Source organism: Osmia lignaria, unplaced genomic scaffold (genome assembly GCF_051020975.1).
Source record: "Osmia lignaria lignaria isolate PbOS001 unplaced genomic scaffold, iyOsmLign1 scaffold0002, whole genome shotgun sequence".
NCBI lineage: Eukaryota > Metazoa > Arthropoda > Insecta > Hymenoptera > Megachilidae > Osmia > Osmia lignaria.
This window is the reverse complement of record NW_027478159.1, coordinates 8,563,437-8,576,652: the sequence shown is the minus strand read 5'-3', so window position 1 is coordinate 8,576,652 and position 13,216 is coordinate 8,563,437.

Sequence of the window (13,216 nt, the reverse complement as noted above, 5' to 3'; positions counted from 1 at the left end):
AAGTGGCATTTGCGGCTCGCACTAGTGCAGAGTTATCTCAAAGAAAGGGGCCACGGTGTTTCTGTATCCCTATTATGTTGGTGCGGCTTCGGAACTTTTAAATATCTCGATATATCTCGAAAACTACGCTTCTGATCAAAAAATATCATAGAACATAAATTGTAGGAAACATAATTCTCTACAAAAAACGTCTCTTAACATTTTGCCATAGCTCGCTTCGTTTCCGAGATATTTGCAGATTCAGCTCAAAGGAACTGGCCTGACGGACATATTTCGAGATATTTCTTCTTCTTGTTGTTCTTCCTCTGCACAGCTAAGCTGGAAGTGGCATTTGCAGCTCGCAATAGTGCAGAGTTATCTCAAAGAAAGGGGCCACGGTGTTTCTGTATCTCTATTATGTTGGTGCGGCTTCGGAACTTTTAAATATCTTGATATATCTCGAGAACTACGCATCTGATCAAAAAATATCATAGAACATAAAAAGTAGGAAACTTAATTCTCTATAAAAAAGGTCTCTTAACATTTTGCCATAGCTCGCTTCGTTTCCGAGATATTTGCAGATTTATCTCAAGGCAAGGGGCCTGACGGACATATTTCGAGATATTTCTTCTTCTTGTTGTTCTTCTTCTGCACAGCTAAGCTGGAAGTGGCATTTGCGGCTCGCACTAGTGCAGAGTTATCTCAAAGAAAGGGGCCACGGTGTTTCTGTATCTCTATTATGTTGGTGCGGCTTCGGAACTTTTAAATATCTTGATATATCTCGAGAACTACGCATCTGATCAAAAAATATCATAGAACATAAAAAGTAGGAAACTTAATTTTCTACAAAAAAGGTCTCTTAACATTTTGCCATAGCTCGCTTCGTTTCCGAGATATTTGCAGATTTATCTCAAGGGAAGGGGCCTGACGGACATATTTCGAGATATTTCTTCTTCTTGTTGTTCTTCTTCTGCACAGCTAAGCTGGAAGTGGCATTTGCGGCACGCACTAATGCAGAGTTATCTCAAAGAAAGGGGCCACGGTGTTTCTGTATCCCTATTATGTTGGTGCGGCTTCGGAACTTTTAAATATCTCGATATATCTCGAAAACTACGCTTCTGATCAAAAAATATCATAGAACATAAAAAGTAGGAAACTTAATTCTCTACACAAAAGGTCTCTTAACATTTTGCCATAGCTCGCTTCGTTTCCGAGATATTTGCAGATTTATCTCAAGGGAAGGGGCCTGACGGACATATTTCGAGATATTTCTTCTTCTTGTTGTTCTTCTTCTGCACAGCTGAGCTGGAAGTGGCATTTGCAGGTCGCAATAGTGCAGAGTTATCTCAAAGAAAGGGGCCACGGTGTTTCTGTATCTCTGTTATGTTGGTGCGGCTTCGGAACTTTTGAATATCTCGATATATCTCGAAAACTACGCTTCTGATCAAAAAATATCATAGAACGTAAATTGTAGGAAATATTATTCTCTACAAAAAAGGTCTCTCAACATTTTGCCATAGCTCGCTTTGTTTCCGAGATATTTGCAGATTCATCTCAAGGGAAGGGGTCTGACGGACATATTTCGAGATATTTCTTCTTCTTGTTGTTCTTCTTCTGCACAGCTAAGCTCGAAGTGGCATTTGCAGCTCGCAATAGTGCAGAGTTATCTCAAAGAAAGAGGCCACGGTGTTTCTGTACCTCTATTATGTTGGTGCAGCTTCGGAACTTTTGAATATCTTGATATATCTCGAGAACTACGCATCTGATCAAAAAATATCATCGAACATAAAAAGTAGGAAACTTAATTCTCTACAAAAAAGGTCTCTTAACATTTTGCCATAGCTCGCTTCGTTTCCGAGATATTTGCAGATTTATCTCAAGGGAAGGGTCCTGATGGACATATTTCGAGATATTTCTTCTTCTTGTTGTTCTTCTTCTGCACAGCTAAGCTGGAAGTGGCATTTGCGGCTCGCACTAGTGCAGAGTTATCTCAAAGAAAGGGGCCACGGTGTTTCTGTATCCCTATTATGTTGGTGCGGCTTCGGAACTTTTAAATATCTTGATATATCTCGAGAACTACGCATCTGATCAAAAAATATCATAGAACATAAAAAGTAGGACACTTAATTCTCTACAAAAAAGGTCTCTTAACATTTTGCCATAGCTCGCTTCGTTTCCGAGATATTTGCATATTTATCTCAAGGGAAGGGGCCTGACGGACATATTTCGAGATATTTCTTCTTCTTGTTGTTCTTCTTCTGCACAGCTAAGCTGGAAGTGGCATTTGCGGCTCGCACTAGTGCAGAGTTATCTCAAAGAAAGGGGCCACGGTGTTTCTGTATCTTTATTATGTTGGTGCGGCTTCGGAACTTTTAAATATCTCGATATATCTCGAAAACTACGCTTCTGATAAAAAAATATCATAGAACATAAAAAGTAGGAAACTTAATTCTCTACAAAAAAGGTCTCTTAACATTTTGCCATAGCTCGCTTCGTTTCCGAGATATTTGCAGATTTATCTCAAGGGAAGGGGCCTAACGGACATATTTCGAGATATTTCTTATTCTTGTTGTTCTTCTTCTGCACAGCTAAGCTGGAAGTGGCATTTGCAGCTCGCAATAGTGCAGAGTTATCTCAAAGAGAGGGGCCACGGTGTTTCTGTATCTCTATTATGTTTGGTGCGGCTTCGGAACTTTTAAGTATCTTGATCTATCTCGAGAACTACGCTTCTGATCAAAAAATATCATAGAACATGAATTGTAGGAAATATAATTGTCTACAAAAAACGTCTCTTAACATTTTGCCATAGCTCGCTTCGTTTCCGAGATATTTGCAGATTTATCTCAAGGGAAGTGGCCTGACGGACATATTTCGAGATATTTCTCCTTCTTGTTGTTCTTCTTCTGCACAGCTAAGCTGGAAGTGGCATTTGCGGCTCGCACTAGTGCAGAGTTATCTCAAAGAAAGGGGCCACGGTGTTTCTGTATCCCTATTATGTTGGTGCGGCTTCGGAACTTTTAAATATCTCGATATATCTCGAAAACTACGCTTCTGATCAAAAAATATCATAGAACATAAATTGTAGGAAACATAATTCTCTACAAAAAACGTCTCTTAACATTTTGCCATAGCTCGCTTCGTTTCCGAGATATTTGCAGATTCAGCTCAAAGGAACTGGCCTGACGGACATATTTCGAGATATTTCTTCTTCTTGTTGTTCTTCCTCTGCACAGCTAAGCTGGAAGTGGCATTTGCAGCTCGCAATAGTGCAGAGTTATCTCAAAGAAAGGGGCCACGGTGTTTCTGTATCTCTATTATGTTGGTGCGGCTTCGGAACTTTTAAATATCTTGATATATCTCGAGAACTACGCATCTGATCAAAAAATATCATAGAACATAAAAAGTAGGAAACTTAATTCTCTACAAAAAAGGTCTCTTAACATTTTGCCATAGCTCGCTTCGTTTCCGAGATATTTGCAGATTTATCTCAAGGCAAGGGGCCTGACGGACATATTTCGAGATATTTCTTCTTCTTGTTGTTCTTCTTCTGCACAGCTAAGCTGGAAGTGGCATTTGCGGCTCGCACTAGTGCAGAGTTATCTCAAAGAAAGGGGCCACGGTGTTTCTGTATCTCTATTATGTTGGTGCGGCTTCGGAACTTTTAAATATCTTGATATATCTCGAGAACTACGCATCTGATCAAAAAATATCATAGAACATAAAAAGTAGGAAACTTAATTTTCTACAAAAAAGGTCTCTTAACATTTTGCCATAGCTCGCTTCGTTTCCGAGATATTTGCAGATTTATCTCAAGGGAAGGGGCCTGACGGACATATTTCGAGATATTTCTTCTTCTTGTTGTTCTTCTTCTGCACAGCTAAGCTGGAAGTGGCATTTGCGGCACGCACTAATGCAGAGTTATCTCAAAGAAAGGGGCCACGGTGTTTCTGTATCCCTATTATGTTGGTGCGGCTTCGGAACTTTTAAATATCTCGATATATCTCGAAAACTACGCTTCTGATCAAAAAATATCATAGAACATAAAAAGTAGGAAACTTAATTCTCTACACAAAAGGTCTCTTAACATTTTGCCATAGCTCGCTTCGTTTCCGAGATATTTGCAGATTTATCTCAAGGGAAGGGGCCTGACGGACATATTTCGAGATATTTCTTCTTCTTGTTGTTCTTCTTCTGCACAGCTGAGCTGGAAGTGGCATTTGCAGGTCGCAATAGTGCAGAGTTATCTCAAAGAAAGGGGCCACGGTGTTTCTGTATCTCTGTTATGTTGGTGCGGCTTCGGAACTTTTGAATATCTCGATATATCTCGAAAACTACGCTTCTGATCAAAAAATATCATAGAACGTAAATTGTAGGAAATATTATTCTCTACAAAAAAGGTCTCTCAACATTTTGCCATAGCTCGCTTTGTTTCCGAGATATTTGCAGATTCATCTCAAGGGAAGGGGTCTGACGGACATATTTCGAGATATTTCTTCTTCTTGTTGTTCTTCTTCTGCACAGCTAAGCTCGAAGTGGCATTTGCAGCTCGCAATAGTGCAGAGTTATCTCAAAGAAAGAGGCCACGGTGTTTCTGTACCTCTATTATGTTGGTGCAGCTTCGGAACTTTTGAATATCTTGATATATCTCGAGAACTACGCATCTGATCAAAAAATATCATCGAACATAAAAAGTAGGAAACTTAATTCTCTACAAAAAAGGTCTCTTAACATTTTGCCATAGCTCGCTTCGTTTCCGAGATATTTGCAGATTTATCTCAAGGGAAGGGTCCTGATGGACATATTTCGAGATATTTCTTCTTCTTGTTGTTCTTCTTCTGCACAGCTAAGCTGGAAGTGGCATTTGCGGCTCGCACTAGTGCAGAGTTATCTCAAAGAAAGGGGCCACGGTGTTTCTGTATCCCTATTATGTTGGTGCGGCTTCGGAACTTTTAAATATCTTGATATATCTCGAGAACTACGCATCTGATCAAAAAATATCATAGAACATAAAAAGTAGGACACTTAATTCTCTACAAAAAAGGTCTCTTAACATTTTGCCATAGCTCGCTTCGTTTCCGAGATATTTGCATATTTATCTCAAGGGAAGGGGCCTGACGGACATATTTCGAGATATTTCTTCTTCTTGTTGTTCTTCTTCTGCACAGCTAAGCTGGAAGTGGCATTTGCGGCTCGCACTAGTGCAGAGTTATCTCAAAGAAAGGGGCCACGGTGTTTCTGTATCTTTATTATGTTGGTGCGGCTTCGGAACTTTTAAATATCTCGATATATCTCGAAAACTACGCTTCTGATAAAAAAATATCATACAACATAAAAAGTAGGAAACTTAATTCTCTACAAAAAAGGTCTCTTAACATTTTGCCATAGCTCGCTTCGTTTCCGAGATATTTGCAGATTTATCTCAAGGGAAGGGGCCTAACGGACATATTTCGAGATATTTCTTCTTCTTGTTGTTCTTCTTCTGCACAGCTAAGCTGGAAGTGGCATTTGCAGCTCGCAATAGTGCAGAGTTATCTCAAAGAGAGGGGCCACGGTGTTTCTGTATCTCTATTATGTTTGGTGCGGCTTCGGAACTTTTAAATATCTCGATATATCTCGAAAACTACGCTTCTGATCAAAAAATATCATAGAACATAAATTGTAGGAAACATAATTCTCTACAAAAAACGTCTCTTAACATTTTGCCATAGCTCGCTTCGTTTCCGAGATATTTGCAGATTCAGCTCAAAGGAACTGGCCTGACGGACATATTTCGAGATATTTCTTCTTCTTGTTGTTCTTCCTCTGCACAGCTAAGCTGGAAGTGGCATTTGCAGCTCGCAATAGTGCAGAGTTATCTCAAAGAAAGGGGCCACGGTGTTTCTGTATCTCTATTATTTTGGTGCGGCTTCGGAACTTTTAAATATCTTGATATATCTCGAGAACTACGCATCTGATCAAAAAATATCATAGAACATAAAAAGTAGGAAACTTAATTCTCTACAAAAAAGGTCTCTTAACATTTTGCCATAGCTCGCTTCGTTTCCGAGATATTTGCAGATTTATCTCAAGGCAAGGGGCCTGACGGACATATTTCGAGATATTTCTTCTTCTTGTTTTTCTTCTTCTGCACAGCTAAGCTGGAAGTGGCATTTGCGGCTCGCACTAGTGCAGAGTTATCTCAAAGAAAGGGGCCACGGTGTTTCTGTATCTCTATTATGTTGGTGCGGCTTCGGAACTTTTAAATATCTCGATATATCTCGAAAACTACGATTCTGATCAAAAAAGATCATAGAACATAAATTGTAGGAAACATAATTCTCTACAAAAAAGGTCTCTTAACATTTTGCCATCGCTCGCTTCGTTTCCGAGATATTTGCAGATATGTCTCAAGGGAAGGGGCCTGACGGACATATTTCGAGATATTTCTTCTTCTTGTTGTTCTTCTTCTGCACAGCTAAGCTGGAAGTGGCATTTACAGCTCGCAATAGTGCAGAGTTATCTCAAAGGAAGGGGCCACGGTGTTTCTGTATCTCTATTATGTTGGTGCGGCTTCGGAACTTTTAAATATCTTGATATATCTCGAGAACTACGCATCTGATCAAAAAATATCATAGAACATAAAAAGTAGGAAACTTAATTCTCTACAAAAAACGTCTCTTAACATTTTGCCATAGCTCGCTTCGTTTCCGAGATATTTGCAGATTTATCTCAAGGGAAGTGGCCTGACGGACATATTTCGAGATATTTCTTCTTCTTGTTGTTCTTCTTCTGCACAGCTAAGCTGGAAGTGGCATTTGCGGCTCGCACTAGTGCAGAGTTATCTCAAAGAAAGGGGCCACGGTGTTTCTGTATCCCTATTATGTTGGTGCGGCTTCGGAACTTTTAAATATCTCGATATATCTCGAAAACTACGCTTCTGATCAAAAAATATCATAGAACATAAATTGTAGGAAACATAATTCTCTACAAAAAACGTCTCTTAACATTTTGCCATAGCTCGCTTCGTTTCCGAGATATTTGCAGATTCAGCTCAAAGGAACTGGCCTGACGGACATATTTCGAGATATTTCTTCTTCTTGTTGTTCTTCCTCTGCACAGCTAAGCTGGAAGTGGCATTTGCAGCTCGCAATAGTGCAGAGTTATCTCAAAGAAAGGGGCCACGGTGTTTCTGTATCTCTATTATGTTGGTGCGGCTTCGGAACTTTTAAATATCTTGATATATCTCGAGAACTACGCATCTGATCAAAAAATATCATAGAACATAAAAAGTAGGAAACTTAATTCTCTACAAAAAAGGTCTCTTAACATTTTGCCATAGCTCGCTTCGTTTCCGAGATATTTGCAGATTCAGCTCAAAGGAACTGGCCTGACGGACATATTTCGAGATATTTCTTCTTCTTGTTGTTCTTCCTCTGCACAGCTAAGCTGGAAGTGGCATTTGCAGCTCGCAATAGTGCAGAGTTATCTCAAAGAAAGGGGCCACGGTGTTTCTGTATCTCTATTATGTTGGTGCGGCTTCGGAACTTTTAAATATCTTGATATATCTCGAGAACTACGCATCTGATCAGAAAATATCATAGAACATAAAAAGTAGGAAACTTAATTCTCTACAAAAAAGGTCTCTTAACATTTTGCCATAGCTCGCTTCGTTTCCGAGATATTTGCAGATTTATCTCAAGGGAAGGGGCCTGACGGACATATTTCGAGATATTTCTTCTTCTTGTTGTTCTTCTTCTGCACAGCTAAGCTGGAAGTGGCATTTGCGGCTCGCACTAGTGCAGAGTTATCTCAACGAAAGGGGCCACGGTGTTTCTGTATCTCTATTATGTTGGTGCGGCTTCGGAACTTTTAAATATCTCGATATATCTCGAAAACTACGCTTCTGATCAAAAAATATCATAGAACATAAAAAGTAGGAAACTTAATTCTCTACAAGAAAGGTCTCTTAACATTTTGCCATAGCTCGCTTCGTTTCCGAGATATTTGCAGATTTATCTCAAGGGAAGGGGCCTAACGGACATATTTCGAGATATTTCTTCTTCTTGTTGTTCTTCTTCTGCACAGCTAAACTGGAATTGGCATTTCCAGCTCGCAATAGTGCAGAGTTATCTCAAAGAAAGGGGCCACGGTGTTTCTGTATCTCTATTATGTTGGTGCGGCTTCGGAACTTTTAAATATCTTGATATATCTCGAGAACTACGCATCTGATCAAAAAATATCATAGAACATAAAAAGTAGGAAACTTAATTCTCTACAAAAAAGGTCTCTTAACATTTTGCCATAGCTCGCTTCGTTTCCGAGATATTTGCAGATTTATCTCAAGGGAAGGGGCCTGACGGACATATTTCGAGATATTTCTTCTTCTTGTTGTTCTTCTTCTGCGCAGCTGAGCTGGAAGTGGCATTTGCAGGTCGCAATAGTGCAGAGTTATCTCAAAGAAAGGGGCCACGGTGTTTCTGTATCTTTATTATGTTGGTGCGGCTTCGGAACTTTTAAATATCTCGATATATCTCGAAAACTACGCTTCTGATCAAAAAATATCATAGAACATAAAAAGTAGGAAACTTAATTCTCTACAAAAAAGGTCTCTTAACATTTTGCCATAGCTCGCTTCGTTTCCGAGATATTTGCAGATTTATCTCAAGGGAAGGGGCCTAACGGACATATTTCGAGATATTTCTTCTTCTTGTTGTTCTTCTTCTGCACAGCTAAACTGGAAGTGGCATTTCCAGCTCGCAATAGTGCAGAGTTATCTCAAAGAAAGGGGCCACGGTGTTTCTGTATCTCTATTATGTTGGTGCGGCTTCGGAACTTTTAAATATCTTGATATATCTCGAGAACTACGCGTCTGATCAAAAAATATCATAGAACATAAAAAGTAGGAAACTTAATTCTCGACAAAAACGGTCTCTTAACATTTTGCCATAGCTCGCTTCGTTTCCGAGATATTTGCAGATATATCTCAAGGGAAGGGGCCTGACGGACATATTTCGAGATATTTCTTCCTCTTGTTGTTCTTCTTCTGCACAGCTAAGCTGGAAGTGGCATTTGCGGCTCGCACTAGTGCACAGTTAGCTCAAAGAAAGGGGCCACGGTGTTTCTGTATCTCTATTATGTTGGTGCGTCTTCGGAACTTTTAAATATCTCGATATATCTCGAAAACTACGCTTCTGATCAAAAAATATCATAGAACATAAATTGTAGGAAACATAATTCTCTACCAAAAACGTCTCTTAACATTTTGCCATAGCTCGCTTCGTTTCCGACATATTTGCAGATACAGCTCAAAGGAACTGGCCTGACGGACATATTTCGAGATATTTCTTCTTCTTGTTGTTCTTCCTCTGCGCAGCTAAGCTGGAAGTGGCATTTGCAGCTCGCAATAGTGCAGAGTTATCTCAAAGCAAGGGGCCACGGTGTTTCTGTATCTCTATTATGCTGGTGCGGCTTCGGAACTTTTAAATATCTTGATATATCTCGAGAACTACGCATCTGATCAAAAAATATCATAGAACATAAAAAGTAGGAAACTTAATTCTATACAAAAAAGGTCTCTTAACATTTTGCCATAGCTCGCTTCGTTTCCGAGATATTTGCATATTTATCTCAAGGGAAGGGGCCTGCCGGACATATTTCGAGATATTTCTTCTTCTTGTTGTTCTTCTTCTGCACAGCTAAGCTGGAAGTGGCATTTGCGGCTCGCACTAGTGCAGAGTTATCTCAAAGAAAGGGGCCACGGTGTTTCTGTATCTTTATTATGTTGGTGCGGCTTCGGAACTTTTAAATATCTCGATATATCTCGAAAACTACGCTTCTGATCAAAAAATATCATAGAACATAAAAAGTAGGAAACTTAATTCTCTACAAAAAAGGTCTCTTAACATTTTGCCATAGCTCGCTTCGTTTCCGAGATATTTGCAGATTTATCTCAAGGGAAGGGGCCTGACGGACATATTTCGAGATATTTCTTCTTCTTGTTGTTCTTCTTCTGCACAGCTAAGCTGGAAGTGGCATTTGCGGCTCGCACTAATGCAGAGTTATCTCAAAGAAAGGGGCCACGGTGTTTCTGGATCCCTATTATGTTGGTGCGGCTTCGGCACTTTTAAATATCTCGATATATCTCGAAAACTACGCTTCTGATCAAAAAATATCATAGAACATAAATTGTAGGAAACATAATTCTCTACAAAAAACGTCTCTTAACATTTTGCCATAGCTCGCTTCGTTTCCGAGATATTTGCAGATTCAGCTCAAAGGAACTGGCCTGACGGACATATTTCGAGATATTTCTTCTTCTTGTTGTTCTTCCTCTGCACAGCTAAGCTGGAAGTGGCATTTGCAGCTCGCAATAGTGCAGAGTTATCTCAAAGAAAGGGGCCACGGTGTTTCTGTATCTCTATTATGTTGGTGCGGCTTCGGAACTTTTAAATATCTTGATATATCTCGAGAACTACGCATCTGATCAAAAAATATCATAGAACATAAAAAGTAGGAAACTTAATTCTCTACAAAAAAGGTCTCTTAACATTTTGCCATAGCTCGCTTCGTTTCCGAGATATTTGCAGATTTATCTCAAGGGAAGGGGCCTGACGGACATATTTCGAGATATTTCTTCTTCTTGTTGTTCTTCTTCTGCACAGCTAAGCTGGAAGTGGCATTTGCGGCTCGCACTAGTGCAGAGTTATCTCAACGAAAGGGGCCACGGTGTTTCTGTATCTCTATTATGTTGGTGCGGCTTCGGAACTTTTAAATATCTCGATATATCTCGAAAACTACGCTTCTGATCAAAAAATATCATAGAACATAAAAAGTAGGAAACTTAATTCTCTACAAAAAAGGTCTCTTAACATTTTGCCATAGCTCGCTTCGTTTCCGAGATATTTGCAGATTTATCTCAAGGGAAGGGGCCTAACGGACATATTTCGAGATATTTCTTCTTCTTGTTGTTCTTCTTCTGCACAGCTAAACTGGAAGTGGCATTTCCAGCTCGCAATAGTGCAGAGTTATCTCAAAGAAAGGGGCCACGGTGTTTCTGTATCTCTATTATGTTGGTGCGGCTTCGGAACTTTTAAATATCTTGATATATCTCGAGAACTACGCATCTGATCAAAAAATATCATAGAACATAAAAAGTAGGAAACTTAATTCTCTACAAAAAAGGTCTCTTAACATTTTGCCATAGCTCGCTTCGTTTCCGAGATATTTGCAGATTTATCTCAAGGGAAGGGGCCTGACGGACATATTTCGAGATATTTCTTCTTCTTGTTGTCCTTCTTCTGCATAGCTGAGCTGGAAGTGGCATTTGCAGGTCGCAATAGTGCAGAGTTATCTCAAAGAAAGGGGCCACGGTGTTTCTGTATCTCTATTATGTTGGTGCGGCTTCGGAACTTTTAAATATCTCGATATATCTCGAAAACTACGCTTCTGATCAAAAAATATCATAGAACGTAAATTGTAGGAAATATTATTCTCTACAAAAAAGGTCTCTCAACATTTTGCCATAGCTCGCTTCGTTTCCGAGATATTTGCAGATTCATCTCAAGGGAAGGGGTCTGACGGACATATTTCGAGATATTTCTTCTTCTGGTTGTTCTTCTTCTGCACAGCTAAGCTCGAAGTGGCATTTGCAGCTCGCAATAGTGCAGAGTTATCTCAAAGAAAGAGGCCACGGTGTTTCTGTACCTCTATTATGTTGGTGCAGCTTCGGAACTTTTAAGTATCTTGATATATCTCGAGAACTACGCATCTGATCAAAAAATATCATCGAACATAAAAAGTAGGCAACTTAATTCTCTACAAAAAAGGTCTCTTAACATTTTGCCATAGCTCGCTTCGTTTCCGAGATATTTGCAGATTCAGCTCAAAGGAACTGGCCTGACGGACATATTTCGAGATATTTCTTCTTCTTGTTGTTCTTCCTCTGCACAGCTAAGCTGGAAGTGGCATTTGCAGCTCGCAATAGTGCAGAGTTATCTCAAAGAAAGGGGCCACGGTGTTTCTGTATCTCTATTATGTTGGTGCGGCTTCGGAACTTTTAAATATCTTGATATATCTCGAGAACTACGCATCTGATCAAAAAATATCATAGAACATAAAAAGTAGGAAACTTAATTCTCTACAAAAAAGGTCTCTTAACATTTTGCCATAGCTCGCTTCGTTTCCGAGATATTTGCAGATTTATCTCAAGGGAAGGGGCCTGACGGACATATTTCGAGATATTTCTTCTTCTTGTTGTTCTTCTTCTGCACAGCTAAGCTGGAAGTGGCATTTGCGGCTCGCACTAGTGCAGAGTTATCTCAACGAAAGGGGCCACGGTGTTTCTGTATCTCTATTATGTTGGTGCGGTTTCGGAACTTTTAAATATCTTGATATATCTCGAGAACTACGCTTCTGATCAAAAAATATCATAGAACATAAAAAGTAGGAAACTTAATTCTCTACAAAAAAGGTCTCTTAACATTTTGCCATAGCTCGCTTCGTTTCCGAGATATTTGCAGATTTATCTCAAGGGAAGGGGCCTGACGGACATATTTCGAGATATTTCTTCTTCTTGTTGTTCTTCTTCTGCACAGCTAAGCTGGAAGTGGCATTTGCGGCTCGCACTAGTGCAGAGTTATCTCAACGAAAGGGGCCACGGTGTTTCTGTATCTCTATTATGTTGGTGCGGCTTCGGAACTTTTAAATATCTCGATATATCTCGAAAACTACGCTTCTGATCAAAAAATATCATAGAACATAAAAAGTAGGAAACTTAATTCTCTACAAAAAAGGTCTCTTAACATTTTGCCATAGCTCGCTTCGTTTCCGAGATATTTGCAGATTTATCTCAAGGGAAGGGGCCTGACGGACATATTTCGAGATATTTCTTCTTCTTGTTGTTCTTCTTCTGCACAGCTGAGCTGGAAGTGGCATTTGCAGGTCGCAATAGTGCAGAGTTATCTCAAAGAAAGGGGCCACGGTGTTTCTGTATCTCTATTATGTTGGTGCGGCTTCGGAACTTTTAAATATCTCGATATATCTCGAAAACTACGCTTCTGATCAAAAAATATCATAGAACATAAAAAGTAGGAAACTTAATTCTCTACAAAAAAGGTCTCTTAACATTTTGCCATAGCTCGCTTCGTTTCCGAGATATTTGCAGATTTATCTCAAGGGAAGGGGCCTGACGGACATATTTCGAGATATTTCTTCTTCTTGTTGTTCTTCTTCTGCACAGCTAAGCTGGAAGTGGCATTTG